General features: G+C 45.0%; 1 protein-coding gene across 2 annotated transcripts in view; it reads left to right on the forward strand.

Moving 5' to 3' along the window:
- The first annotated feature begins 10729 nt into the window (after nt 1-10729).
- Nucleotides 10730-26293, forward strand: part of PRR5L (proline rich 5 like) — a 222597-nt gene continuing 207033 nt past the window's right edge. The window contains exon 1 of one of the 2 annotated variants that reach the window (XM_078684331.1): nt 10730-11167. The gene's annotated coding sequence lies outside the window, so the exon portion shown is untranslated. Of the gene's footprint in view, nt 11168-13098; nt 13983-26293 lie in introns of those variants that run through there. The other variant, XM_078684332.1, reaches the window with a different exon arrangement.

Below are 26293 nucleotides of genomic sequence, written 5' to 3' on the forward strand. Positions count from 1 at the left end.
GTCCCTCGTCAGTTTCACCCACCCGCCCGTATTTACCAAACCGCTATCACAGCTCACTCCATGGACGCCTGCCACACCGCCGCAGTAGCGAGCACCGCTACCGTCGATATGAAGTAAGATTTCAGCATACCTCCCTTTTCCCTTCACCTTTTGGCCCCTTCCCTCGAGGATCACTGCACTCGCGTTCACATCCCCACCTTTGATTTTTATGTCACTGATCGTATGCACCCTGCCCCTTAGACACGGGTTAATGTCTGACCACTCGCCAATCCCTTTGTAATACATCGTTTTGTAACATGCTTTTCACCGCTCCACCACCCTGATACAGACCTTTCTTCCTTTCAGCGCTCCTTGACAAAGGGCACATCCCGAAATGCATTGGAGAAGTACGCGTTCATAAGTGTAATACTGATGAATTACCTAACCATGGAATGATATGCCATTAATATCATTGGAAAAATAATTCAACGTGAATATTTCATAATATAAGAATAAAACGAATTTGAATCAATACCTGTTAAACTCTTTTGAGCATTCAAGGTGTGCCTCCAGTGGGGATGTATTAGCATATTTATGCATACACGTATGTATGTATGTATGTATAGGCATTTATATAGCGCACTACTTACCCGTAGGGTCCCAAGGCGCTTCGACCGCTGCGAAACCCTTCCTGGCTTCCCTGAGAGATGGTCCCTTAATGGGTATCTCCAGGGTGAGACCAGGCATCCCCGGCGGTCTGGTGGGGCCGTTAGTGAAGATGAGGCAAGCTAATGCCCAGAGTTGCCGAGTGTGAACGCTGATCAGAGAGGGCACCGAGGCGAGAGAATTATCGAGTCCGCTGACCCTGGTCCAGAAACCTGCCGCGCTGGGAATCGAACCCTGGTCCCGGGCCGTCCTCTGCTCTCGGGTCTGCCGCCTCTAACCAGTGAGCCACACTACTTCACGACTTATCTTCCTATTCTTAGAGGAACAGCTCCAATCTTTCTTGTTGAGCATGACTCAGGTGGGCCTGGTCCCTGGACCTCTGTAGGAAGGTGGCTACCTGACTATGGTTACCCCAGATTGTTTGCCTTGTGTTTAGCTGGTTTTTGACTTAGTTGGCCTAGTTCCCTGCTAATCAGGGCCCCAGGCTATCTGCTCTCTCTGTAAAATGGATTCCATGTACCCTAGGTACATACCACAATTGGAAATGGACTCCTTATCAGCCCCTGTACCATGCACTATAGGTGCTCAGGGCATAGGTGCCACCAAGGCCTACCAGGGGCTGCAGCATATCTTTTGCCACCCCTGGCTGGTTCTTAAATTGACACAACTGGCTGGTCACTCAGCTGGGGCAAGGTGGTGTAATCACCCCTTGCTTAGGTATAGTATACCTATATCTAAACCTATATCTGGACACATATAAACCTGTGAGCCACTCCTATGGAAGGCCTCATCAATCCTGGAGGCAGAGTGCGTGGTTTAGTGTGAGATGGAGCTCTAGCATGAGCTGAGCCTGTCTGCAGCCGTCGGGAACAAATCCCTAAGCTGTTTCAGGATAATGCCATACCATATACTCTTAAGTGCATTATAATCCTCGCGGTTATATAGCAACTTTAGTTTGGCTTTATCAAAACATGTCGTGTAAGGTGTCATACGATTTGGAATACTATCCCCTCGCCAGTTCTGGCGACGGGGATAGCATTCCACCCCTCTAGAGGGAGAAGACATGTTACTTTACTTAAATGCGGTTAATTTCTAAAAGCGCCTCAGATCCACAAAATGGATGCTTCTGCCACAGACACAAGTCTGACCCCCTGAAGCTGACTGAAACTCAGCCAAGGGGGCCTGGACAAAGGGTTTCCTGTCGCAGGGAGGTGTCACACCCCCCCAGACAGGAGATAGTGGATTGTAGCAGGGAGGTTTGAAAGAAACCAGACACTGCTTGGGGCGCACAAGGCTGCCCCTTGCATAATCCGGCCAAACCGGTTCTGGGGCACCCCAGCCCCCGACCCAGCGCGGCCTGGATCAAAGGAAAGGGGTGTAACCACCCCCTTCCTGGGTCCCACCCATAGGAGGGGACCTAGCAGGTAATCCAGCCCCCTAGATTGGTATAAGAATGGGATCAGTGCCAAAGGACTTCAGATTATCCTGATGAAACATAAGAAACAAAACTCTGGACCCTTTGACATCCTACTCGACGTAGAAGACTGAAGAATCTCCCTTGTGGTCAAGGAGTGACCACCCTGTGCAAACAGGCACCATCCAGCACCTTGACGTCTGCTTTGTTGCAGTTCCCGCCAAAACTCGAGCAACAGAGATCAACGAGATCAAGCTTGCCTGCCTTCTAACAGCCCGATTCACAGTCCCTGCAGAGCTGAGACCCGTGGAGGCGACCGGAAGCGTGGGGCATGCCATCTTGGAAAGACCATGAGACGCTGACCGTGCAGCCCACGAGTGACCCTCGAAGCTGTACACCGGGGTTTGAGAAGCCCTAACTCTGAGCCACTCTTGCATCGAAGTTCAGCCCTCCACACTTGACGAGTGCTGCGTGGGGCCCTTCTGCTTCTTTTGGCTTAACGCATTGGCCAGTTCCTTGCCACCCGGCTTGTGGCCCCTGTGCCAACGAAAAACGAAATACAACTTGTGATTCTGGTTGCTCCAGACTTGCACCAGCTCCCCTGAAAAGGAGCCCCCACTCTGACCTTCCTGGTCTGAGTGAGAAGCAATCTTCCGGTTCCGCGTGGATTGCTTTTGCCAAGTGTTGTTTGCTCCAATCTTGAAGCCGACAGCGCTGACGGCGAGAGCCTTTGTAGGACAGATCGTGACCTGCTCCAGGACTTCGTAGATGCCCCAGAGCCCACGTGACAGCGGAGAGAAGCTCCTCGACAACCACCTGATTGCACCCGACATTGCCTGGTTCCATCCTGGTTCCACCCTGGTCACTGCTGAGTGACCCAGACTCTGTCCCCTCTGCTTTCAGGTACTTTTCGACTTTGATGCACCCTTGGATCCCACCGGACACTTTTCCTTCCCAGCGCCTGCAGCCTCTTCAGCTTCAAGCACCAAGAACCAGCGTGACGAAACCCGACACTACTTCGACCCTGTGCACCCGCTTCCTGTGGGTGAGGTAACATTACAACGCCGGTGTTCCCACACTGGTACACACCTCTAGGGTCTGTGTCTTAAGTTTTGTCTTTCTAGGTTCAGCGGAAGTGTCCTTAAACTCTATTTGTGTAACTTTTACGCACCATTGGCTAACATTGGTGCATGCGTGCGCTTTCAGCGCTGCACCCGAATCCCGCGGGCTTTTCCCGACTTCAGCATTGCTTGTCCCGACTGCTCCCAGCGATTCCCTAGGCCCTAGGCCTAACCACTGTTCGATTGGTATCTCTTATACCACTTGTTTAGTATATGGTTTGAGTGGCCCCCCGCCCTCATCCATAATTGTGCAACTTTGTATGTTATACTGTGCTTTTGATTTAACGCTTGTGCCCCTTTATTCATAAAGAGTACTGGGGATTATTTTTAGTAATAAATACATATATTTTTATAATATATACTTGTGTGGTGTCCTTTCATTTGATATTACAGGACTGTGATTGGTAAAACAACTCGCTTAACACGACCTCTTGAGTTGAGCCTTTAAGGCTGCTTAGTCTATGCTACCCTTAAGATAGCTTGTCTATAAGGTTGACTTACAACCAGACACCATAAGGGGATATTTGGACTGATACAAGGTGGTTCCAGAATTGGAAACATCATATATCAGGTTAACTTCTCACAACCTCTTTAAAAAGCCCCCACCTCTGTTCCCCCTACTTTGTTGAGAAACGTGGTATTTATGGCCATCACATGTGATGATAGACATAAAAACAATATTTATAAAAACAGTACAAATTTACATTGTGACATTACCAATGAAATGATGCATAATCAATTCAAAGTGAAATTTGCATGAGAATTTGCCTGCTCAGTGCCCATAATGCAGTCCATGGAGTGCTCGGTACGTATTTCTAATTCCTAGTCAGGAGTGACAGGAGCTGATATGGGGTGCAGTGGGCGACCCTATCCTTTGCCCAGTTCATAGCTGGTGGTGTCTACTGGTACATCAGTACGCGGGGTGTTACTGTGGGATAGGGTTACTCAGGCAACAGTATCCACAGGGGCTGTTGCTTTTAGGCTGATATCAAATAGTTGTATTCAGCCGTTGTTGTGATCTTTGGTTCAACAGAACTAGCAAGGAGATGGCAGGGATTCAGATATAGTACCTTACTCGGGTATTCACACTCTGGGATTGAATTGCCCAGTTAGGATGTGTGATGTTGCTGCCCGGACTCAAGTGTGTAGCTTTGTGATGTCAGAGTCCAAGAGTCTATAGTAGACAGCATAGTGATGGCTATGGTGATTAGGAGTAGTGAGGAACCGAGGCATCTCCATCCACTCCGATGCACATCATTTTCACGAGGGTGTCTAGCTACAAGGTGTAGCACTGCTACGTGTATCTGTAAAAAAAACTAAGGAATACAACAGTTAACATCAGCAAAGTCGCCCCTGTTATAAACAGATCCAGGTCTAGAAATGCTTTACAACGTTCGCATTCATGCAATCATATGGGCAAAAGGTTCAACGCATCTTCTGGATAAACAATCAAAACAAAAGTGTGTATGGGAAAGAGGTGGGGTGTGGGTGATCTGCCAAAAATTGCCAATATGTCTGCTTGTCTAACCTAACGATGAGAATACAACTCTTCATCTACATTTAGTCCATCTGGGAATTTTGTGCCAGCCTGTAGGATGAAACGAGATTCTAATTCGCAGAATGCTGCTTGCTGGTTGCCTCCTCTGGGGTTGAGGTTTACTGTGTCTAGCCCAAAGAATCTGGCTTTAGTTCAGTCACCCTCATGTTTCTCAGAGAAATGCTTGGCTGTGCTGTAACTGTGGTCTCTATTAGTGATTGCCCTCCAGTGCTCTAAGATTCACTTTTTAACTTGGAAAGTTATGGAGCCAATGTACCAGAGGACACAAGGGCACAGAATGGTATATACCACAAAGTCTGTGTTGCAAGTGATCAATTTGGGAATCATCCAATGTGATTTTGTTCTGTCTAAGGTGCTGCTATGTCTGCAGGTTTTACAGTTGCCGCACCTTCAGAAGTACTTAGCTTGTTTGAGCCAATTTGTCTCCTTCGTCTGGAGATGACTGTTTACGAGAAGGTCTTTGAGTGAGGCACTTCTCATGTAGGTCATGGATGTATTGGTACATACTCTGTTCCTGTAGACGGGATCCTGCCTAAGAATTTCCCATCTGTTTTTCAAGATCTTACGTAGCTGGGCTGTCCGGCTGCTGAATCTAGTAATAAACCAGATAGGTTCTTTAGTAGCTTCATTGGGGATTCTCTCAGAAGTCATTTTGGCTAGGATCTCTTTTGTTGATTGTTGCTCCACTCGTATCTCTGCCTGTTTCAGTGCCTGGCGGTAGTAGCCCCTCTCTCTGAACCTTTCTCTCATATTGTGCTCGGTTTGTTCATAAGCAATGGCAGTGTTGCAGATTATATATATATATATATATATATATATATATATATATATATATATATATATATATATATATATATATATATATATATATATATATATATTACTTACTGGCGATAGCCAGTAGGTATATATAGTTAGGATTGTTTTCCATAGGGAAATCGCAACATTCTATTGGGAATAACTTTGGCGCCGGTTGAAGAATCTTCCTGAAATTTTCCTTAACTTTGCCTCGCGGCGCTCCGCTCCTTCCCTGAAAGTTTGGGGGGGATTCATCAAGCGGGGGCCGAGATAAAAGGGGGGTCCCAAAACGTGTTTTCCCCATGTTAATTTCCATAGGGCGGTTGGACTCACTTTTAGCCCGAACGGCTGAATGGTTTTCCACCAAACTTGGCAAAATGGTAGGGACTGGTAGCCCGATGTGCCTTTGCTATGTCTCAAGATATGTGCTCCAGTGGTTTTTACGAAAATTAACTTTGAAAAAATATATATTGGGCTACATTGGGCTATATATATGTTAGAGCCCAAATGTAGCCCAATGTAGCCCAAAGATGGCCACCAGAGACAAAAAAAAACAAATGTAGCCCAAATATCAGCCAGATGTAGCCCAACTATAGCCCAATGACACAATGTCCCAGAGTGTTCTAAAGAACAACTGGAACGCTAACAGTCTTACTTATGACAAAAGTATGGCACACCTGAATCTTGATTGGAATAAAGTGGTAACACTTAATACATTTAATTTGAAAAGGAACAAAATGAGGGGTTTCATTTTGCCATAGAAATGTTATATATATATATATATATTCACTGAAAAAACCATAGGTTACACACCAGTTATAGTTAGGAATTAGCATTTAAAAAACCTTTGAAATTCACTGAAAAAACCATAGGTTTCACACCAGTTAGCTGGAAATTTTACTCGCATAAAACCATTGAAATTCCCACGTTACAGTTAGTTGGACTCACTATAACTTGCACGTCTGCAATGCACTGCTGATGACGTCACATATTACATCACTCATGCATATATTTAAATATTTAAACATTACTCGCTAATATATGTATTCACTAAGATACACTTAATAAGCCAGTTAACCAATCAATTTTTTTTTTAAAACACTGAAAAAACCATAGGTTTCAGGCCTTATATAGTTAGGAATTAGCATTTAAAAAACCTTTGAAATTCACTGAAAAAACCATAGGTTTCAGGCCTTATATAGTTAGGAATTAGCATTTAAAAAACCTTTGAAATTCACTGAAAAAAATATAGGTTTCAGGCCTTATATAGTTAGGAATCAGCATTTAAAAACCTTTGAAATTCACTGAAAAAAACCATAGGTTTCAGGCCTTATATAGTTAGGAATTAGCATTTAAAAAAAACTTTGAAATTCACTGAAAAACCATAGGTTTCAGGAGTTATATAGTTAGGAATTAGTTTTTAAAAAACCTTTGAAATTCACTCAAAAAACTATAGGTTTTAGTGGTGTTATAGTTAGCTGGACATTTTACTCATACAAAACCAATGAAATTGCTCCTATATAGTTAGTTGTACTAACTATATTTCGCGCACCTGCAATCCACTGCTGATGATGTCACATATTAGATCATTCATGACATGGTCAGTGACATCACTGATGACATCTCAAATGACATCACTGATGACATCACTGATGACATCATCCACGTGACAATCACATACACCTTTTCATACACTATTACAAGTTTTCATCACTGTTTGTAAAATACAGAGTATCATATTTAAATCCATTGTCACAGCAATACAAGTATCTAAAAATCCACTCAGTGATTCATAGATGTATACACACATCTAATCACTTACCTATGGATTCACTCATACATGCTGTCAATGAACAATAGAACACTATCAAAAATACTTATACATCTATATCGACATTAAACAACAGCACGCATCCTATTTACATATGAAGTTATCCTACTCACTTATGCAAACAATGGATCATACTTACATATTTACTTAGCAAAACACTTATACAAACACCACTTCTTCTATTCATTTAGATAGTAAGTCATACTTAGTGAATTATAAAATCATTATTACAAATATACAGTTATCCATACAGTCACTCACACAATCATTGTGTCTTATGTATACTTATTTATATACAACAACTGACACATACACTGCCTTTTATTTTTCTAGTTTGTTGGACCTGTACCTTTGAGAAATATATTTGCTCATCACCACACCAATAAAGAGATTCCCTCACCCAAACTGTTAGAACATGTAGTTTTAACTTCATATATCTACTGAATCAACTATTCACACATCTTTGGACAGTCACACACCCGCCACCGAACCACACACACTTTCACACTCCCATACAAATACTCAGTTAACTAATCAATAACTAATATAGACTTTCACATAGCTAGTAACCAACTGTAGAATCAGTTTACACAACAACTGACAAAGTGATACAGATATTCACACAGTTTAGTCACTAGCCACTATATTTAGTGAGACATTATAAATTGGCCAAGTAAACAGTCAATTACACTGCTACTAAATCCTCCATCCAAATATTTATTTATATATATCCACTCATTCTTCAATGTAAATTGCTATATATATAATGCATATTTAAATAACGAAGCAAACCACATTCACTGGATGAAGGCATCAGTGATGTCATCAGTGATGTCATTTGAGATGTCATCAGTGATGTCACTGACCATGTCATGAATGATCTAATATGTGACATCATCAGCAGTGGATTGCGGGTGCGCGAAATATAGTTAGTACAACTAACTATATAGGAGCAATTTCATTGGTTTTGTATGAGTAAAATATCCAGCTAACTATAACACCACTAAAACTTATAGTTTTTTGAGTGAATTTCAAAGTTTTTTAAAAAACTAATTCCTAACTATATAACTCCTGAAACCTATGGTTTTTTCAGTGAATATATATATATATATATATATATATATATATATATATATATATATATTTCGCTGTAAAATACTTACATTTCACACTGAAGCATATATATATATATATATATATATATATATATACACACACATTTCCTTAAAATCCCACAACCCCCAACCCATATCCACCCTAAAATTACCCTTCACACCCTAAACCTCTTACCCCCATAAACCCTATAATGACCCTTACCACCGCAAACCCCGGCCTTTACCCACCCTAAATGTTTTAATTTCCCTTGCCACCCCTAAACCTCCACACTAAAACCTATTTACCCTTGCTATCCAACAATCCTTACCCATCCTAAAACCTAAAATGATCCTTAGCCACCTGGAAACCCCTACCCACCCAAAAACCTAAAATTAACCTTGCCAGTCCAAAACCCATACCCACCCTAATCCCTAAAATTATCCTTACCACCCCAAAACCCCTACCCACGATAAAACCTAAAATTACCCTTGCCACCCTAAAACCCATACCCATCCTGAACCCTAAAATTACCCTTGCTACTCCAAAACCCATACCCACCCTGAAACCTAATTTACCCTTGCCACCCTTAAACCCATACCCACCCTGAGCCCTAAAATTACCCTTGCCACCCCAAACCCCATATCAACCCTGAACCTTAAAATAACCTTGCCACCCTAAAACCCATACCCACCCTGAACCCTAGATTTACCCTTGCCACCCCAAAACCAATACCCGCCCTGAACCCTATTATTACCCTTGCCACTCCAAAACCCATACCCACCCTGAATCCTAAAATTACCCTTGCCACCCCAAAACCCATACCCACATTGAACCCTAAAATTAGCCTTGTTACCCGAAAACCCAAACCTACCAAAACCATATATGTTGATTTATCTATTCTGTTTTGTATGTTTATACCCTTTGTTGCATTATCTGTAATATACCCTATGATGCATAATTTGTAAAACGCTCTGATACCGTCAGTGGTCATGTTTGCGCTATATAAAACTTTCAAAATAAAAAAATATATATATTTGTACCTTATAATTGCTACTATGGCTTAATCAGGAATGGAGGGAGGGTGGAGGAAATAAATAATTTGTTGAACATGAAACAAACATTCAGTCTCATGATTAGGGTTGCAGCTGACCAGATTTCTTCCGGCACCCCCGGTATTTTGATGTCCCCGCCAGTACAAAAATATGCAAAATCACACTAGGCCGGTATTGTTAACCTTTATCTGTACATACTTTAAACAGCAAATATACATTGAAAATACTTCTACATGTGTTCTAGGGTATAAATAATGATCCATGACTAATAATTAAAGTAAACAAAGAGAGAAAAGTCATGTTACAAATGAATACAGACAATTTTGTTTACAGTCCTTTGCAGACTCTTAAGACAACAAATGGCTGGAATGTTTCTTTTGGAAAGGTGGCAACCCTACTTCTGATATGCCTTTTCACTAGATGTCTTTTCCCACCATGGCGTCTAAGTAAAATACAAGCGTAAACATTGGCCGTGCGGGAGGGGTGGGGGGTGTTCAAGGGGGACTAGGTTGGGGAAAAGCTTCATCAAGGGGTTCACAAAGGCATGGAAGTGGTCGTACTCAGGTGAGGCTGAGGTAAGACACCAAACACTGCCCAGCCAGCACACAGCAGCTCAAGAGCTGTGTGCGCCCTGGAAGCTGCATCAGCCAGTGCTGAGACGCAGGAAGTGGGGGCGTTAATTGGGCTATTAGGACTCAGCACAGCTACACCTTTCGACCATGGACCACCAGAACTTCAGCTCAATACCCCGTACCCCAGAGCTACACCCCCCTTTCAATGTCCGGACTCTCAGGACTTCCGTTCAGGCGGCACCAGAGCGCACAGAAAAGGGACCCATATTTTGAAGCGCTACAGAACTATTCGGAGAAGCGCTATAAAAATTGTGCCGGCTGGTAAGTGTGGAACCCGAGTAAAGTTCCCGTGTTGCTTCGTGGTGGGCACATCAGGGGGCACTGGCTGGGGCAGAGGAGCGTTAGTGGCACTTTAAGGGACAAGTGCTCGCCCTGCAACAATTCACTGCGGAGTTTGATGAAACCCTGCTTTGTCTTTCTGCCCCACAGCCCCCTTTGTACAGCGTCTAGACAAGCGACCCCAGCGCCCAGGGCACAACAATAAACACAGCCCCGGGTCTGCGACCGATGCCCCGCAGCTGAGCCCTTCGGCGCATTGTGTGCTCTGCGCGGTACTGTCTCTTTAACTGCCTTCTTTGTTGCTGAAAAAAGCGCAATTAAAAAGGGGCGGGCGGGCCTGCCAACCAAACTTCGCTCTCTTCTTTCTCCGCTGGGCAGCAGTTCCCGCGTTCACTTAGACTCTAATATTTTGATTTCTTGGGTGCGTTTCACCGAGCGCTGGGTTTTGTGGCGCTCAGTTCGTGGCGCTCAGTTCGTCCCGTTGCGGCTGAGAACTTTCGATTTTCCCCCAAGGAGCTGCAATAAAACGTAGCTGGTTGCAGAAGTTATGGGGGAACTTCTCGTCATCTCTGTGCAGCGTTCCATCCCGGAGGAGAGGGCGAGCACCTCCCCGTGCTTGGCTGCTCACGTGTGGAAGTTATCGCAGCCCTAGGTCTTCGCAGGCGCAATTTTTGGACACTTTTTGAAGAAATTGTTGGAAAGTTTAGCGCAGAGCAACTGCGTAGCGATTGGCTCTTCTCCTGTAAGTATCACATATAACCTATACGCATAGCATTATTGTTAACTGGTTAATGGATTAAACAGTGGATGATTAGAGATTTGCACTCCAGTTGGCTTCATCTTCAACATGGTTTGGACTGTTTAAATGTCTATAGTTCTCTTTCGGATTTCTGGGCTAAAATATTGGCAACTAAGCTCAGAGTGGACTTTGCGTCTGTTGTCTTAACTGACCACTTGGCCTAATGTCATGCCCGACGCCTTCACCCGGTAGTGACTGTTTAGGCCAACGTCAATGTCCACGCTGGGATTTTGGAGGCAATGTGTAACATGTTCATAATAAGACTACAAATCCCAGAATGCAATGCACAGGTGGCAGTAAATCCAGGATTGGCTGAAGGTGTTCCATAGAATGGAGTCACTGCTGAACTATATGAAAGTGTGCTCATTCTGCTTTGCACCAGCTCAAATTTTGGTCGGGTGTTACTTTCATAGGGGTACCATGCATGAGCTTGTCAATAACTTCAATTCAAAGCGCCAAGAAGCAGTTGATTCTGGGTTGTACGTAGAACTTTATTAACGTCTTGCCATATTCTCTGTTGATATCAGTCTCGCCGATGTGGGGTGCTTTTAATTGTTGTGATCGGCCTCTATTTAATGGGCACAATTGTAGATGGTACGTATTCAGGTGCCTCCGTGGAAAAAAAACAAGCGTTGGCAGAAGCAGCTGGTCTGGCCTTAAGACCATTGGTGCAAGTTACTATTTTTGTTGCATACGCCACAAACCTAAGAGAGAAAATGAAACTGTGACTACATTTGGCAGTCCTGTGCTTGCATTAGGAAATTTGTAATGGTTAAAACAATGTGAGCTGTCCCTATCACGCAGTTGTAGTCAGAACAGGTAGAGAAACCCTTTTAGCTTCAAGGCGCACTGGCACAAATTGGGGAAAGATAATGCACGATTGGCATTCGATTACTGTAATTTAAAAAGCTAGTTTCAACACTCGTGAGTTCATTTTTGTTAAAAAAAAGTAACAGAAAGGGAAAGGAAAAAGCATTCGAAATTGTACGCTTTGTCCTACGAGTCCTGTTACTGCACTTATTTAGGCTTTTGTGTAGTCCACACGAGATCGTTAAAAGTGCTGTAATTCACCGTGCAGCAGAGACCGCTGCTACAATGGTCTGGCCTCTTAACCCACCCCATAAGCTGCGGTGGGCTGAAGGAAAATATGAATAACAGTTGATGAAACAAATGGACGAACTCTCCATTCGTGAATATATCTGTATATTAAACGAGGCTGGCGTGACAGGTAAAACTGTTTTACACCAGACCTAAAAATGAAAGGGGCTCAGGTAAGTATCTGAAATAGTCCCAGAATTCAGGACACTTACATCTCCAAGGAAATCGCGACGATGGCTGGACTGTCCACATGGTCAGAATATTGCGGTAGAAAATGTAGTTTGAAAAGAGATAGGTTATGCAGATTAACCGCGTTCTTCCTTAAATGCTGTTTCACCAATTCCTGTCGGATAACTGGAGCGTTTTTTTTGTGTGCGCATATAATCCAATGTGCTTTCAGCGCTAATGCATGCCGCCTCCCCTGGCACAGTCCTGCCATGCTATTTGCATTTTTATTTTCGGGATGTCTGTATCCTGGCACCCTTCTCCTCGGGTGCACAGGAATTCTGCACTTCCTACGGACACACATAGTTGCACAGGCTATCGGAATGTTTGATGCACCCATGGCCGCCCCTCCCCCTTCTTGCAGGCTTCTTTAAGTTGTAGGACGTGCCTGCCGTCCTTAAATAGCTCGAGCTGGGCTCTCGCGGCCGGGCTTCCTTCCCACTGTACGTGTCAGAAATCCCCTCCAGCGGGTTTCCGCTCTTACGCACACTTATACAGAAACTCTCAAACACAGGCACAAATATGTTCCCAAACTGTGACCCACTATGACATCTTTCACACATGACTCCCTCTGCTGTGCCCCTCGCTCGCACACACTCTGTCTCTCACATGCCCCCCCGTTCAGAGCCCCATCCCTATGAGTGCGCTGCACTGCCCGCTCCGCTGCACGTGCTTTGACCGCACAGGCTGCCCATCCCTTCTCGAGTCTCTCTGCACCCGCCGGTCCCTCCCACCTACAGCCTCTTGTGTCTGGCTGTCAGTGCCGCTTCTAAAACTCCCACGTCACTTGTTGCCACTTTGTCACACTTGCGGCACTTAGAGCGCACACAGCCCGCGATGCTGTGGCTCGACCCTGTGCCGGGAGGAGCCTGTGTGCGCATCTGAATCTCTCATCACCGCCTGTAGCGCCTGCCTGTGTTTCACGGAGGATTAAAATTTAGGTGACGGGAGCTCCGGGTCCGTGTTTATCCCGTCTGCAGCCTCAGCTGCAGGGCGCAGCGGGGAGAGGGGCAGCCAGAGGGGCTTTCGGCACAATATTTACTTTATTTTTATTTTCCCGGACTTCCTCTGGGCTGGATCTGAGTGCACGGCACTTGTGAGGCTGCTAGCCCCGACCCCACAGTTTTTTTTCACTCCCCCTTTTATGCCCGTGAATGCAGCTGGTGAGGAGAACCCGTTGTCTTCGGCGGCCTGGGGTCAAGGGCAACTGTTGCTTGCAGGGGTGACCAGATCGGGATACTGTGAACGTACGAACTGCCCTGTCGGTGGGCGTGGCGGAGGCATAGTGGCGGCGAAGACGAAATTCTACCCCGGGTGTTAAATATTTCTGCAGATGGAGCGGCAGCAGCAGGGCGGGTTGGAGCCCCCCGTGTTAACATGCTGCGGCTGAAATTATGATCTTTTTGTGTCTGATCGGATCCCCAAGTGGCAGCAGGTGAGTGGAACTTACTTAAAAGTGAAAATAATGTTAATAATTCATTGAATTAGATCGTATACGGGGTTCTGTCGCCACGACTATGGACCAAGTATGGTCCCCTATTTTTTTAAATTTATTTTAAATAGTGTTTTTCACCTGCACAGTTAGGCAGCTTTATCCAATACCGCCTCGCTTTGGTGCGCGCTGCTGCCGCTGCTCCACGCACTAGACATGCTTTGCTACTGGTGAACTGGAACTTTAATGCTTAAAACTGCAAGTCCCACAGTGCAACTGGCGTGAGCTATTCACACCTGATGTGGGGTGTCTCGGTATTTCTGGCAATGTAATTCCGGCTGTAAAGAGCAACAGAGAAGTATCCAGGAGCGAGGAGCCTGTGAAGGAAACAACTTTCAACGTAGCCTTAGTAAAACTCTTAACTATATATATATATATATATATATCAGGCTCAAACTCCGTTGCATTCACGAACAAAGTGCAGCACTCAAGGGGGGTAAGCGCCGAATTTCTTTAATCAGCCGCTTTCAGCAAAACAAACGCGTTTCGGACGCAAGTCCTTCGTCAGTGTCTACACGAAGCCTCGTGAGACGGCTACTTTTAACTACGTTCCACAGTATTTTGGTACGTCATTACAGTGTTTCAACGACATAGAAGATGGTATTGGAGTCGCATCAATGCTCCAGTGATAGTGGCAGCCATTTTAAGCGTTCTGAATGAACGGTTACTTCTATACATATTGTAAGATGTTCTTGCCGTGGATCGGCTTGTAGCCACAGAACTGGTATAGGTTGTAATAATGCCGTGTATCGGCAAGTCACCAGTTATCTCGGATATAATCCGCTTAGTAACTGGTGTATTCGTTACATAAGGCCGTGTATCGGCTGTTACCAGTTGCAATCACCTGGAGCAAGGAGCGACTCCCATACTTTCTAGCAAATATTTCCAAATACATTCAATCATCAAAACTGTCAGTACAGTATAGTAGCCACATGAAGTCAGTTAACGAAAGCACAGAATATACATAATTGATTTACATTGCAAATTAAATGACTATTTTATCACTCTTTATCAGGTTAAATGGACCATAAGTTCTTCACCCATATTTAAGCCTAAAGGGCTCTTTGTCTGCAAATCAATAATATAGCGTGATTCCAGTCTACGCAATCCCATTAATCTATCCCCCCCTCTAGGGTTTGCCGGGACATGATCGATGCCATAATATCGCAATAGATCCCTATTACTTTGGTGTTGTTTGGCAAAGTGCCTGGCTACTGGATATGTTGTGTCTTTATTGGTAATGGCACGCTGATGTTCAAGGATTCGCATCCTCACATTATTGATGGTGCTCCCAATATATTTTAACCCGCAGGGACAGGTTAAACTGTACACGACATATGGGATCTGGCATGTAATAAACTTCCTGATCTTTCTGGGATTTTTTAGACCTGGAACGTCATAAGACAGTACACGTCTACTATTCTCGCAGGCTTTGCATTTACTGCAGGGGAAGAAGCCTTCCATGTCTTTCAAGGTACCACTATTTTTAGATCTGGGGGGCATAAGATGACTTTGTACAAGTCTGTCTTTCAATGACTTTAACCTACAAAATGTTACCAGGGGGCGAGGTGGAACATCCTTCCCTATAATGGGGTCCAGACGTAGTATGTGCCAATTTTTTGTCAGAATACTTCTTAGATAATCGGCATTGTCGGAGAATGAGGTTATCATTCTAAATTTATTACTTACTTCCGACTGCACTTTATTATCTTGCTTGCTCAGTAGATTGGCTCTCGGGATTTTTAAAACTCTGTGGAAAATCTGATCTAAGAGAAAAGGATCATATCCTCTGATAATGAATCTCTTAATGGCTTCTCTTGCAGTGTATACAAAGTCAGATTCCCTTGAGCAATTACGTCGTAATCTGAGTAATTCGCCATATGGAATACTGCGAATCAAAGGCAATGGATGACTACTTTTGGCATGTAAGGTGCTATTACCCGACGTAGGTTTTCTGTACAATGATGTTTCTAATGTCCCCTCATTTATAAAAACCTTCAGATCCAAATAGTGTACTTCCTTTCTACTCATCTCACTGGTGAACTTCAAATTCAGATTGTTCCTATTCAGATCCCTGATAAAATCTTCTGCCTCTTTGAAGGAGCCCCTCCAAATAACAAACAGGTCGTCTATGTAACAACGCCACACAACTATATGTTTGCCCATTTGGCATTATCACCCGCGAGGGCCACCTGCTCCTCCCACCAGCCCACGAATAAATTCGCGTAGCTGGGGGCGAAGTAGGTGCCCATCGCAGTCCCGGATATTTGTTTGAAATAGTCATCCTGAAACATGAAAAAGTTGTGTGTTAGGCAGGATTCTAGCAGTTCAATGAGCATCACCCCATGTTCAGTATATTTCATGGCTCTTTGATCCCAAAAATATTTTGTTGCCTCTACACCTTGGGCATGTCGAATAGATGTGTAGAGTCTTGTAATGTTAAGAGTTATGAGTATATAGGTGGTGTCCCATTTGATTGTGCTGATCTGTTCTATGAAGTCTTTGGTGTCCCTTACGTAAGACTTCAGCAGCACCACCAGTTGTGAGAGGAAAGAGTCGATATAGACTGAAAGATTCTCAGTGAGTCCTCCCTTGGAAGAAACAATCGGTCTTCCTGGCGGGTTGACAAGATCTTTGTGCACCTTTTGGTAATTGATAAAAAGTTGGTGTCATAGGTTCTGGGTTCCTCAAAAACAGGTATTCATTGGTGTCCAGCATGGATCTATTGCGCCACTTGTTTAACAACTCGTGATATAAGTTTATACTTTGTAGATATTCTCCCTTATTAGTTTTAGTATAACATAGAGGATCCATCAGTTGTCGCATTGATTCCCGACAGTATTGCTCTCTTGAAAGCAACACAATGTTGCCTCCCTTATCTGAGGGTTTTTACAATAGTCTCATCATCACGACTCATCTCCAATATCGTATCGTATAACAATCTTTATTTCGATCTGTGTGATCATAAAAGATGTACAAACAATCAACAATACAATGTTTAAAACTGTAAAAGGGGTTAGTCAATTTAAAGTCCATGAAGTGGTTCCTAGCTTTTTAAAAGAAAAAAGTGCATCTTTAAAATACAATCATTTCAAGTCTTTACAGTTAAATTCATAAAAATATTATAGGGAGAATTTGATCAAGACACAGTGGAGTCATTTATAATCCTTGCACGTACTCTCCACATAGCTGCCAGAAACTTCGCCATTGCAAATACTGTGGGCGCTGAAAGATCAGTTTTAAGGACTCTATAGGCTGGGGCATAAGTTCGAAAGCCCAAGTTCCTTAAATATGGCTTAAGCCAAAAGCTCCTAATGTTGCGATAGGCTTTGCAAAATAGAACCACATGAGCATCGTTTTCTAGTTTGTAGTTGCACGCGGGGCAGTTAGGTGAGGCCCTCTTCTCGTCCCAGTTCTTAGTAAGCGATCTCAAGGGAAGAGAGCCATATCTCCATTGTAAATAAATTTTCCTAACATATACAGGAGACATTGTGTCAAGGACATATTCAAAACTGTAAGTGTCTTTTATTTTAATGAATATGTCGTTTAGGGAGCCCTCCCGAATTGAAGTAATAGATCTCTGGAACATGAAACCATAGAAGAGTTTGGAAAGTGCTTTCCTGGGAAGCCTTAGCGATGTTGCTTGTGGATCATTCCATAGCTCTGGGATTCCGAGGGTCATACACATGTCTCTCATGTACATGAGCCATTGGATTTTGGATACAGATATCGTTCTAAGAAGCTCTTGCAATTCGCTTCTATAATGGCTTAGGTCTTGACTACTCCAGAGGCGCTTCCAATAAGTCAGTGGTTTGAGGCTCACTTCTTCGCTAATTGGGCACAGTGCCAAGTCCATTCTTAGCGGAAGGAGTGGAGTACTTAAAGGAAGAGCCGTCAGCTGTCTAATAAAGTTGTTCTCAGCAACTTGAATGGAGTGTAACGGTGTATGGCCCAATAGTTCTGCCCCATAGATAATACCACCCCGCGCTTGGGCCTTGTAGATTTGAATTGCCGGTGCCAACGGGCGAAAGGGGGATTTTCTAGCGATTCTAGTGATTGCACCCGCCCTCTGGATTAGTTTAGTGGTTGCTTTTGTTTTGTGCGGCAGCCAAGTTAAGTTGTGATTGAGTGTTATGCCCAAATACTCAATCACATTAACTCTCTCCAGAGGTGTATGCCCTAAACGTGGATTTGGGCAGTTTTTATGTTTGCGGCTCAGAATCATAAATTTTGTTTTTGTTGGGTTTATTTCTAGGCCCCTTTTATTGCAAAAGTCCAAGAATCCATCCAGGATCCTTTGCAGCCCCATTGGCGTTTTTGACAGCAGCAAGGTGTCATCCGCAAACATGATCGCGGGCACCCTGCTGCTGTTCAATAGTGGCGCATCAATATTAGCGATTTTACTGAGGTGCTCTATCACCCCGTTTGTAAACAGGCAAAACAGGGTCGGCGCCAACACACACCCCTGCCTTACACCGCGTTGGACAGGGAACCTATCTGTGAGCCTGCCTCCCTTTCCAAACCTTACCCGGGCGTAGTTGTTAGTGTGGAGCCTAACGAGAATCTGTAGAATGTCATCTGGGACACCCATGTCCTCCAGTACCGCCCACAACCTGGCCCGAGGGACCAGGTCGAAGGCGGCACGGAGATCCACAAAAACTGCATACAATGACCCCTCTTCTATATATGCAGTTTTCCAGAATAAGATGTTTAATCTCAGTATTTGGTCCACTGTGGAGACACCCTTCCTAAAACCTGCTTGGAGAGGGCTCAAGATCTCGGTTTCTTCCATCCAACATTGGAGTCTATCCAGAATCAGCCTTCCGAATAGCTTTTGGCTGACATCAATGAGGCTAATCGGACGATAGTTGGCGGGGAGCAGAGGTGAGCCCTTTTTGTATATCGGTACCACCTCTGCTCCCAGCCAAGTATCTGGTAGCCTCATTCCCTCTAGGACTGCATTAAATAAGACCATCAAGTATGGAGCCCAGATCACAGGTTCCTGCCTGAAGAGATCGCCAGGGATCCCATCTAATCCCGGAGCTTTTCCAGGTGACAAACTCGCTATGGCCACCTCAACGTCCTTCAAGGTGAAAGAGAGTGATTTACGTGTGCTGGTGATACTAGCTTCGGGTGGTTGTAGCTCCTCTGCCTCGGGGGCGTATAGCCCCTGGTAGTGATCTTGCAACACATTGGCTGAAATGTTTGGCTCACTTGCGGATGGAAGATCTGCGCAACCGTGATTAATGATTCTCCAGAATCTACGGGAGTCCCTGCTAGCTAGGGACTCAGCCAGATTCTCCCAATGATGTGTGTCCCACTCGAGTCTTGCGTTGTACAGGAGTGACTTATAGGCGCGCCTTTTGGATTGAATCTCCAATGTACTACCTCCCTCTTTTATGGTCATGATAAGGTCCTGTTTTGCCAAACGGCATGAGCGATTGTACCAGGAGTTGTTAGACTGCCCTTGTGTTTTCGGGCGTGCGTTAGTGAAAAAAACTGGTTCAAGCTTCTGGGTCAAATGGATGTGATTTTGAACTAAGGCCTCATTTCTTTCCATAATGGACGGTAGGCCCCCTAGTTTGAAAGCCTCCTCAAGAATTGGGATAATCCCAGCATAGAGGGAGGTAAGCCTTTCTTCACTAAACGCGAGGGTGTCCCATTTTATCCGTCTCCTATTGTTCTCTAAAAGGAGTCCCCCTGTCTGTTTCTCCTCGCCAATCGCTTCCTCGCAAGGGATCATATAGTCTAGCTCCAGGGTGTTATGGTCACTATCCTGTCTTGTTGATATTTTAAAGTCAACCACCCTTTTCCATGACTTTAATTGTACAAGAAAGTAATCAGTTCTAGATTCCCTCCCTTGTCTATTATAAGTACATTGTGAGGGGATGTCGGACCGAGTACGGCCGTTGCAAGCCCTCAGCCCATGTGTGAGATTGAAGGTGTTAATCTGTACTGCCAGAGTTGTCCATGCTCTGGGAGGAGGTGCTTCCGTCCGAGGAACCTGCCAACTCGAATCCTCCTCAAGGGAGGGTCCATCGAGAAGACCAGGTAAGGGCTCAAAGTGGGAGTTGAAGTCACCCCCTATTAGGTAGGACAAATTCTCGGGGATAGTCTCCAAAGTGGAAGAGAGGAGCTCTATAGTTTTTGAGGTAGACCCATTTTTGACTGGCCTTGAGTAGATATTAATGACCATCAACTTCAATTTGCCTGGCCATTCGAGAACAACGGCCAATATATCTGGGGAGTCTACTGGATATCTTGAGGCTCGGCATCCTGTATCCGAGGCCACCCAGGTCTCCAAGCCCCCAGATGGTCTGCTTTTCCCACCCCATACCGCAGGGATTGAGAATGTATGGAAGCCCCGATAGTGGGTCTCCTCCCTTGACCAAGTTTCTTGGAAGAGACAGACACCGTTTGATTGTATTAATTCCGCCCATGCGTGTCTGTCTACTTTATTTGCCAGGCCTGCGACATTCCATGAGAGAATGTTTAAAGATTGTGGGGATTTTTGGGTGTCTAATTGCTTTGGCATAGAGATTGTATTTTCAGGGCAGTGGGATCTAATTGTTTCCCTCTCATCTACCAACAGGGCATCTCTAATGGTGTCCGATGTATGTGGAGCATCGCCTGGATCTATAGCCCTGGAAGTACCCATCTCCTGGGTACAGACTGGGGGGGAGCGAGTCTGAGGATTATTACCTTCTACGTGGTTTCGGGGTGTAAAGGCCAGCTGTCAATCGACCAGTTCGAGACAGTCATAGTGATTGTACAGCGGTAGAAGTGGTGGATGATAGACTCTTTGGGGCCACGGATCAACTCTGCCAAATCCACCCCCTCCCATCCTTCTTCTCGGGACAGTTTCCCATCCATGGGAGTCGCTATATATGTTTTGGCGGAATGGGGGTATCTGTGGTTGGATGAAGGGCGTCCTCCTTCTTTCCTGGTTACCTTGCCAGTTTCCTCCAAAGTTCTGCTGGTATCTTCTGCTAGGAGGCTTGGCCGTGTGATCATTGGATGGGTAAAAGAAGGATAGAGGAACAGGCTGGATATTGCTACCTTCGTCTTCCAATGATGGATTGCAGACAAAGGTGGCTGTTCCAGGGTCACCAAAGCTCACCAATAGGCAATCACCGCTGATTGATTTCGGACTCTTACCTACCCAGGAGACCCTTCTGACCATGCGGATATCGCTGGTCATGCCTCGAGGGAGTGGTCTGTGCGTTGAGAGCCAGTTGATGACCTTATTTTTTAGAGATTCTTCCGTTTCGTAGGAGTCTGCTTTTAATTCTGGTGCCCCAACTAAGATGACTGTGTACGGGGCAACCTCGGGTGGTAAATTTACAGTAACCGTTCTGGGCACCTTTGGCTTTTTGTGGTTGTCCCTGTTCTGATTAACATTTGAGGACGGTGTTAGGGAGTTCATTACTTGTGGGGTAGGAAGCACTATGGGCTTGTCTGCATTTATTTGCTGAATTGTTGGATGTGGCTGTTTGGGTAGACCAAAGGTCGGTTTTGTGGCTGGTTTGGAGTTGGGTAATAGCTGTTGATTAGTGATTGTATTTGAGATATTTCCACCTATTATGGGTGTAGTCACTATCGCATTTAATGTTGCAGATTTTTGGATATCCGGGCTACTACTATGTTGTGTATCAGTGGTGGGTGGACTAAACCCAGGGGCCCCAGGTTTCCAAGAGTCCATGATCTGCATAGCAGTTTTCTCTATCTTTATTATTCTTGCCTCCATTTTAATTAGGCGTGCTTCTAAGGGGCCTATAATTGACTTAAGGAGGTGACCTATATCTGCTAAAGTTATATCCTCTTCAGGTGACTCCTGATTTTGATCTACAGTAAGTGGTGTGTAGTCTATTGGGATATTGGACTGTGGCTGCTGCGAATGGTCAATGGCTATCACCGGTGAAGCTTTCTCCTGAATATTGTGGACAGGGGTGGGTAGAGAGGGAGTATTCCCTATTTGTTTTGTAAGATTTTTAGACTTTTTACCCCTATTTGAATGTTTCCCCTGTACCCTTTTTTGAATGGCCCCTTCCCGTGTTCCTCGACTAGTGCTAGGTGACCCTGGTGGAATTGTGTTGAGGCTTGCTACATTCGATTCCTCCCTGTTTGATACAATAGTAGCCTCCCCCGGATTTATGACTTCAGGCAGTTGGGCAGTCTGTTTTGAGGGCAGTGGCAAAAGACTCATATCGTCTATGTCACCTAGTGTGTCCTCAGTAAGGTCTAAGCCGTCAAATTGCTGCGCCCCACCCTGAGGACCATCTTGTTGGAAGTTTCCGAGGCGCCTATCTTCAGGGGTTTTGGCCATAGCTATAGCACCCAACGAAGAGCGCTTAACCCACTCTATCTCCTGAGAGATGCGTCTTTCCAATAAGTGGATATCGTCTATTAGGAGGGAGCCTGCTTTCAGGAAGTAATTATCAATTGTACCCTGAGTTGGGGCAGTTGATGTATTGGCGGTGGCTGCCTGGTTGACTTTACTCCTGGTCTCCATGTGACTCATGTTTGGAGTTAGGGCTGGGAAAGGGGTACAGTGGGAGATGTTGCTTTGGGTTGTTAAGTATAGTCCGTACCTGATGTAAATGGGGTAGGCCAGTCCAGTCCTTTCCGTCCTCGAACGGCCTCAAACGGCCCGCTCTTAGCCCGGTCTTCGCCCCGAGCTGCGTCCCGCGCTGCGGGAGGGGCAACGGAGGTTATAGGGGCGTGGAGAGCGGGGGGAGGGCCAGCAGGGAGAGCGGACCGGAAGCTGGAAGACGGTCTCGCAGGGACTCCTGGTTCCTGGAGTCCCTGCACGCTTGCAGCCCCGCTAGCGCCTCTCACCCGAGTTGCCCTGTGTCTCAGCACGCGATGCGGCACACGCGGAGCGGGTGCGGCGAGGTGTGGGCTCTGGAGAAATAAGCGCCGGTGGTGTCCTGTTGATTCACGGTGAGCCTGCTGTCTGCCAAAATTACAAAGTTCTCCCAAAGAAAAGGCGGTGAGGGTAGCTTTTCACTCCTCAAGCCGGCGGGGGGAGGGCCAGCAGGGAGAGCGGACCGGAAGCTGGAAGACGGTCTCGCAGGGACTCCTGGTTCCTGGAGTCCCTGCACGCTCGCAGCCCCGCTAGCGCCTCTCACCCGAGTTGCCCTGTGTCTCGCAATATCAGATCAGATTGTGTTTGTGAGAGATTGTTTCTATTGGGAGTATATTTCCGCCCACTGGTTCTAAATTCCATGAGGTCTTGGATCACTGCATCCGAAAAAGTATCTATGGCGTCGTATGGCATTTGTGCGTTGAATTGCGACGATGCCTTAAAATTAGTCGTAGGTGCTTCCTGTTCTATATGGATCCTTTTGGCTCTCATGATTGGATCGTTCATTTCATCCATAGTGTGTTCGGTTGCGAATTCTGTCATTGTCTCAATGATCCTAAGATCTCTCGTACATAAGGTGTCAGTTGGTTGTATAATTGATTTTTTCTTTGTCTTTTTATTCTCCGTTGTTACAGGTTTTATTTTGAAGAATTTATGTAACTTAATTTTTCTCACGAGTTTGAACAGATCGATTCTCGTCTGTGTGTAGTCCAGTTTTTCATTAGGACAGAAGGTCGGTATCTTCTTTCTCTTTGCTCAAAGTTTTTTTGGTCAAGTTGATAATTGTGAGGTTGGGATTGGTGCTTACCAGCGATTCCCTCTCTTCTTGCGGGTTTGAGAGATGGTTTTGCCTTTTCCCCTTCCAACCGCCTCTTCTGGTTGGTCTTCGTTTTCTGGGGGTCGTGATTTTCCACCCCGCAACCAACTTTGGCGTATGAGATTGAATTCCAAGTGAAAAGGTGTCTTGGAAACCTCCTTCGATGTTGATGCTGTTTCTTCACCTGACTGCTCTTCTTCGGTGGCTTCTGATTCAGAGGTTTCTACCCGTACATTTGGAACTGTTCCCTTCTTTTTGAGTGCTTTTCGTGGGGCATCAAACTTTTTTGAGAAAGTCAATATTCGGCCCAGGGCATAATCACGTTCGTCTCGTTCGAATTTTTCTTGTTTTCTTTGCCTGATTTTCAATTCGTATTTCACAAGACGTTTCTTCATTTCTTCCCTCAATTGCTCTTGTTTCGCATTATCATTGTCTTTTGCAATTTCTTTTTCTAACATTTCAATCTCTTGCATGATTTTGGTTCTGTCACTCCACGCAAACTTGACCAGAAGGTCAAGCATAGCCTTACAGGATGCTGCTGTTAATTCTGCCCATAGTTCTAGCAGTTGAGGGTCGGGATTCTCATAAGCGGGGACCGTGTAGATACGTAGACCCCGTGGGACCCTGTCGACATCCATGTAATTTTTTTAGGGAGGTGGCTTCCCACCACTTCCTAATCTCCCTTTCGGTGCATCTCTCCAGTTTAAGGAATAGGCTATGGAGTGAACCTCGTGCTTCTGTTCCCCCAGCTCCCGCGTCTGACGCCACTGTGACTGGCAGTGTCCGTTTCTTGAAAATATCGAGAGCCGCCTCTCGGCGATTATCTTCGTCGCACATGCTGAAAGTGCGGTTTTTACAGGGAAGCCTCCCTGTGTTCGGCTTACTTGCCCCCCACGCTTCAACTTTGGAATATCCAAACAATGTTGCTATGCAGCCAAAAGGAGAGAAGAAAAATGTTCTAGAGGCGGCTTACCCGACACCGGTGTTCAGTTCCGTGCCGTCTCGCCTTTTGTGTCCCTTTTCCTCTCTCGTAATGTTACAATTCCAAAGCGGTGCCCCGGTACACAATTAAATACGCGCTCCACTGTACCAAGATTCCCGGGTCACTCATCGGCGGGTGCTTGCTACGCGATGGCTCTCGCGTTCAATATCAGGCTCAAACTCCGTTGCATTCACGAACAAAGTGCAGCACTCAAGGGGGGTAAGCGCCGAATTTCTTTAATCAGCCGCTTTCAGCAAAACAAACGCGTTTCGGACGCAAGTCCTTCGTCAGTGTCTACACGAAGCCTCGTGAGACGGCTACTTTTAACTACGTTTCACAGTATTTTGGTACGTCATTACAGTGTTTCAACGACATAGAAGATGGTATTGGAGTCGCATCAATGCTCCAGTGATAGTGGCAGCCATTTTAAGCGTTTTATGCCATACGACGCCATAGATACTTTTTCGGATGCAGTGATCCAAGACCTCATGGAATTTAGAACCAGTGGGCAGAAATATACTCCCAATAGAAACAATCTCTCACAAACACAATCTGATCTGATATTGGAGATGAGTCGTGATGATGAGACTATTGTAAAACCCTCAGATAAGGGAGGCAACATTGTGTTGCTTTCAAGAGAGCAATACTGTCGGGAATCAATGCGACAACTGATGGATCCTCTATGTTATACTAAAACTAATAAGGGAGAATATCTACAAAGTATAAACTTATATCACGAGTTGTTAAACAAGTGGCGCAATAGATCTATGCTGGACACCAATGAATACCTGTTTTTGAGGAACCTAGAACCTATGACACCAACTTTTTATCAATTACCAAAGGTGCACAAAGATCTTTTCAACCCGCCAGGAAGACCGATTGTTTCTTCCAAGGGAGGACTCACTGAGAATCTTTCAGTCTATATCCACTCTTTCCTCTCACAACTGGTGGTGCTGCTGAAGTCTTACGTAAGGGACACCAAAGACTTCATAGAACAGATCAGCACAATCAAATGGGACACCACCTATATACTCATAACTCTTGACATTATAAGCCTCTACACATCTATTCGACATGCCCAAGGTGTAGAGGCAACAAAATATTTTTTGGATCAAAGAGCCATGAAATATACTGAACATGGGGTGATGCTCATTGAACTGCTAGAATTCTGCCTAACACACAACTTTTTCATGTTTCAGGATGACTATTTCAAACAAATATCCGGTACTGCGATGGGCACCTGCTTCGCCCCTAGCTACGCGAATTTATTCGTGGGCTGGTGGGAGGAGCAGGTGGCCCTCGCGGGTGATAATGCCAAATGGGCAGAACATATAGTTGTGTGGCGTCGTTACATAGACGACCTGTTTGTTATTTGGAGGGGCTCCTTCAAAGAGGCAGAAGATTTTATCAGGGATCTGAATAGGAACAATCTGAATTTGAAGTTCACCAGTGAGATGAGTAGAAAGGAAGTACACTATTTGGATCTGAAGGTTTTTATAAATGAGGGGACATTAGAAACATCATTGTACAGAAAACCTACGTCGGGTAATAGCACCTTACATGCCAAAAGTAGTCATCCATTGCCTTTG

This window comes from Lissotriton helveticus, chromosome 3_2, assembly GCF_964261635.1.
Source record: "Lissotriton helveticus chromosome 3_2, aLisHel1.1, whole genome shotgun sequence".
Classification (NCBI taxonomy): Eukaryota; Metazoa; Chordata; class Amphibia; order Caudata; family Salamandridae; genus Lissotriton; species Lissotriton helveticus.